Raw genomic sequence first — 5,929 nt, forward strand, 5'->3', positions numbered from 1 at the left:
TTTTGAATAATTATAGAATTTATACATGTATTAAAATACTCTCCCATGCCAATCTTGGTTCCATTTACTTGAATAGTTTTCGAACTATGTAGAAAATTGTAAAGGAACCTCCTCTCCCTTCTTATCTCCCCACGGACGGATTTCCCCATTAGAAGAAGGGAGGTTTTTCAAATCATCATACAAATTTTTCTCGTACCCAACTACCCTCCCGTGTCAAATTTGGTTCCATTTGCTTGGGCGGATCTCGGGTTATGCAAACGTTGGTCTACTGTTTGGGAGGCCCCCTTCCTGTAAGGGGAAGGGGTCTCAAACCATATATTAAGAACCTTCCCTGGCCTCCAATACCCCACCCTGTCAAGTTTCACGCGACAGGCAGACAGAAATCCATTTTTATATGCATAGATCAAATGAAGGGAAGCCTCTGCACAGTGCGGGGACCTGTGGACAAACGTGAAAAAAATTGTAAATTTCAATGATTTAGGCATTGTTTTTTTTTTAATGCACAAGAGTAGTTTTATCGATGTTTTTTGAAAACAAACTGAGAAGGCTGCACATCGATAGATCCGTTTCTGAGTTTAAGGGAGCTTATATGAGCGATCACATACCATTTTTTTGTTCGTTCGCACTGCAAGTTTCCGCTTGGAGTTTGTTTATCCTTGACTATCCGCTAAAGGTAGGCTTGCCAGATACTGTCAGAAAAAAGCGGGACATTTCACGAAAAAAAGCGGGACACAGCGGAAAAAAGCGGGACATTTAAGAAAATTTAAAAAAGCTTAATAGTGTAGCCAAACTTATACGTTTACCATCAGCCAAAGTTCATAGAAAGTACATTAAGGTTTTTTTTAACGCAGATTGATTTTGCTCAGTTTTTCTTACATGACTTCTATTTACAGTGATTATTTGACGACGTTATTTGAGAGAAAATATTTCAAGTCGTACATGTGAAAGGCGGATTTGATACCGCATTAAAAACCATTGTGTTATTTTTATAAAAATTCTTTGTTTGGTAATTTGTTCAAACGTTTGAAAACATCAAGAAAACTTCCATCTTTATATACTTTGGGCAATTGAGTTGAAAAAGGTGGTGTATAATTTTTGGAAATTTAACTAAGATTTCGACGAAAAAGTTTATCTCTATAATTCTGTAATTTATCATTATCTGGAGGCAACTTCAACAATATTTTTTATCATACATTGGCTTACGTGCTGCAAGAGCACTTAACTGAATCAGAATCTTACTGTAAATAGATTTTTTCTATCGAAGTGATTTTTTCTATCGATACTGGCGTTCGTAAATTAGACAAACTGTATGCAAAAGCATGGGAAGGTGATTTGACATCTGTATGTAGGAAATCCACCATGGGTGCACGGATTCACCGCAGTTTCGCCAACGCATGCGCTAACTTGCATCCTTTAGATTACAATTTCGGCAAATCTTCAATGCAAATCACCGCATACCCGACACCATGGCTTCGTATGAACTGTTATGGTATGAATGTAGAATGTGTGAATGTATGTGTTATATGGATGAACAAGTCAATCACTTACGCAACTGTTTTTAAATTAATAACATGTTTAGTGTTATTGATCTACGACAGGTATTACGCATACGTTTAGATACCTGCCCAGTTGGCAAGTGATTGGTTGTTCTTATATTATCATATAATGAAATAGACGAAAGTTCAAACATGGAATCTTACCTTTTTATGAAACACAAATCTTACCTTTAACCTTACCTTACCTATTTACAGCATACATCTTACCGCATATTTAACCTCAAATTTAAATTCAAAGTACTAATTGAGTATCAGTTTTCATATACCACTCCGTTTATATAAATGACATTCCCGTTCTTATTCTATGCAAACTAAATATTTCATAAAAGTTATTGAAAAAACCTTTCTTCACTTTAAATTCACAAAACATTTTGAATTCAAATACATATGACGGATTCCAATCGATCGAAGTCCAATATTTAATGTTTAAGTTCAGTCCAATTCTAATTTTGATTTGAAAGTGAAAAATCTTCGAATATATATAATTTTAACTATGTTTATCAAAATTCAAAGTTTCATTTTTTTAAAATTTTCAAAGAAATTCGTGTCACCCCTTTTTTTTATTTTATTTATTTTTTGTTTCGATTATAGTCGTTTTACCATCATTATGGCATTCGCGACTTTATCAACGTTGCAGTTGGCGGATCGTTATTGAAAAACTTATCCGGTACAACTGTGTTCGATATTTACTCTTGGGCTCGAACTCGCGGACATCGGCTCAGGAGGCAACAGACTTGCCAACTGAGTTATATCACAAGCCCTTTTTTTTTTTTATTAATTTTCAAAACTCATGTCCATTTTCGAAAGGCTTCATTTTCTGTTAGGCAAACTTCTTCACCAGAGCAATAAATCACAGAAACACAGATTTCCTCACAGCGCATTCAGCTCTTCTCTTCCTGTATTTTTTGCCTTCTTTGTTTTCTTTCAAGTAGTTGAGATTCATCGCCATCTTCAGTTAATATCACCACATCGAATCAATCGAAGCAAGTGCTGATTCATTTTTGAAACGCGACGCGAAAATCCACCCCACACTAGCTGTTGCTAAGGCAACCTGATCACCCACGCCAATAAAATGTGTCGGCTGGATGAAATTCGATTCTGCTTCATTTTGTTTATAGTTTAATAAGCTAGTTCACTCGCTAATCATGGATTCATCATGGAAAAATCCAAATAACCTCCCACGGGAGCACCCCGAAGCAAACGGGAAAAAAATGCTTCCTTACAATATATTGCAACATATATACTGACGACAGCACTTCGGTCTTCAAAATGATCTGACACATTTTCTTCGCCCGAAACACCAAATCGATTCAAACAAATATAATGAATCACGATTTCACTTTCCTAACATGACAATAGATTTGCTAAGGAAGCACACCAATCTGATCTTTTCAGTAAAAAACACTTTTTCTTTCAAACTTTCACCTTTTAAACCACCGTTTTTTTTGCGAAGCAGAAGCATTTTCCATAAATCACAAAGCATATCGAATTCACGACGCAACAAATGCACAAAAACCAAACTAATTCGGATAACGTTTATGAAAACTCCATTCAATCGATCAACCTCATCAGGACAAACTTCACTCCGGCCATCCTGAATGAAAACCCCACTGGACTGGTATGAGAAAGGTGATTTAACATCTACCAAAAAAATCGATGCATCACCCAAAAAATCAATTTACGAACACGCCATAAGAGCTTTAGATTTATTCTGTATTGTCTTATATAAGCTATGAAAAATGCTGCTTATTTGGAGAAAAAGTTTATTTGAAAGATTTTCTGTTCATCATAGAATTCAAATTGAGATTAAAGTTTGATTTTTTCCGGTGTAAGTCAGTTAACTTTGTAAAAGTTTTCCAAGAAAAAAAGCGGGACATTTTTAAGAAAAAGCGGGACAGCGGGACATTCAACAAAAAAAGAGGGACATGTCCCGCTTTTGCGGGACGGATGGCAACCCTACACTATTTTTTTTTTCTCAAGGGATTTTAAGCGGCAATGGCTTATTCATCCCGAAAACCTACACTATTGGATGCAGTTTTCAATTTATACTTTAAAAAGGCCTAGCTGACCCTGGTAGTCTTTCTGGTAAAAACGGCAGACAAACTCTTCGAGAATCTATTTTTTCTGTCGTACCGGGCTTCAAAAATTTCCAGCTTTCCGTCTCCAAACTAAGCTTTTCGATTGGAGCATCGATGCATAAGGATGAAGTTATACAGGAGTGAGTATCTTGGTTTATATTTCACATTACTCGTATAACATTTTAGCGGCAAATTTCAGTTAAATCTTGATAAAATAAGTTTTATTAATAGAGTAACACAATTCATTTTTTTCCAGCATCCCTAACAGCATCGTGCAGCATAAAATTATGTTTTCAATCAGACAGAAGTAATACATGTATCACCGAATGTGTATCGCCCTTCCGAAGTTGGGAGACAATGTTGCTTATTTAGGTATATTTTCTGAAAAATTTTATACCATAGAGATAACGCGTTCAAATTCTTCCTTAGATTTTTATATGGAACAAATTTTACTCAAGAAAAATAAAAATTCGAAAATTTCTGACACTTTAACGTCACACTGCACTTGGATGCTTGCAACTTGCAGGACAAGTGTTTCGGTACGACGGAGTGATGCGACGCCGCACGACGTCGTGTAGTGGTGCCATCGCACGGCGACAATTCCAATTGGAACGTGCGCCGTAGCAATGAATGAGCTTCTGCCTTCTCTTATAGGACGTACATAGGTTGTGTGATGTTGGTTCCACGCGAGTGGGTTTAGTTGCAATTGGATTTCGAAACTAGCAGCAGGTACGCGGCCGCCGAAGCTGCTGCTGCTATGCGTGAAGCGGGTCTTGTTCCTACCGCTGTGCTGCTTAAGGCTGTAGGCCGTAGGCTGCAGTGTCTTTTTTTCGGGAGAGTGGGTGCCGTACGCCAGATTCCGATTCGAATTAATGGTGTTTCATCTTGATGGTGTGCATAATTTTGAGGGCTTTTAGCGAAGGTAGCTGCCAAACTTTCACTAATTACTTTTCGGTTTCGATAGCGCTCGGTTGGCAGATCGATTTTTGTGTTAAATTTTGCGGTGTTCTATATTTAGGTATCCGATAGTAGGAGGAAATGAGTTGAGTCTAAGTTGTCGCCTATAGCGTGGTGACAATTTAATGGATGGGCCTGTGGAAGACTTTTGTGAATCAGAAAAGTTGGACGAAAACCCTTCGCTGTAGTGTTGGTGCAAATTCCTCTGATGAATCTTCTAAAATTGCCGTGCTCGTGTGTGTTCGTTAATGTCTTACATTTTTCCTTTATGGTACACAACTTTGCAGTGCGGCGGCAAGTGAATGTAGTTGGACTATTTGTCAAAAAATCCAATAAGATGACCTCTAGCAGCTCCTTTATGAGTCTTTTAATTACTTTGCGAAGGACTTTGGGCCATTATTGATGAGCAAACTTGGAAGCGCCAAACAATGGACAAATCGAAAAAGTTTCTGAAATGATGTACAGATTAGGAAGCGCAACAAACAAAACATGTTATTATGATGCCAATGGCCCACCCACACAACAAGAGAAGAAAGTTTTTCTCAACCCCCCTACTTCATCCCCCCATACTTGAGCTGGACCGCAACTTTCGCCGCCTGCTCTGATGTTGCGCCCACTGGTGTTCTTCTAACACAAGCACGTCAAGTTTCTATCAAGTAGCCACAGAACAAGCATACAACGGCGACGACGACTACGACGAGGAAGACGAACGCTTCAGAATGTTGCAATTGTTTCCTTGGTGATTTTAGCATCTGCTCTGTTGACGCTGCCGCTGCTGGTGAATGGAGGTGGGTGGGATAAGAAGACTGAATGGAATGGGACGTCGTGAATGTATAGCCGGGTTTGGGATACCGCCATCCGTCGTCTAATGCTTTAATATTTAATGTTATGACTACTTTTTTATATTTCTAAATATCGATCTTAGGCGACCCACGTAGAAAACCGCTAGGGACCGTAAGAACCCACCTAAAATGGATTAGTTTTTCTTGGGCTATCGCGAGAAAAAGATCTGCCAACATTCTTGTCTTGAGTCAGTGATTCACGTTGTTTTGTGTTGAAGTGAAACAAGGAAGGAAGTTTATTGCCGATATTGCTCAGTGCGGCGAAGATTGCTTGCTGGCTAAAGTGCATTTCTCCAAACGATCAACTTACACGATACACGCGGCATCGCATGCTATGCCATTCGGAAGAAGTGAATCAGAGCAAATCAGATTCAGCTTGTGCATCGTCGTCGGTCGGTTCATTTGAATCTAGTCATCTTTGTTTTTTTTTTCTATCCATTCAGCAGCACCCGATTCAGCTAGTAGGCCACTTATGTTGGCACGCAGAGAATGTGAT

The sequence above is a fragment of the Uranotaenia lowii genome, chromosome 2 (assembly GCF_029784155.1).
Source record: "Uranotaenia lowii strain MFRU-FL chromosome 2, ASM2978415v1, whole genome shotgun sequence".
Classification (NCBI taxonomy): domain Eukaryota; kingdom Metazoa; phylum Arthropoda; class Insecta; order Diptera; family Culicidae; genus Uranotaenia; species Uranotaenia lowii.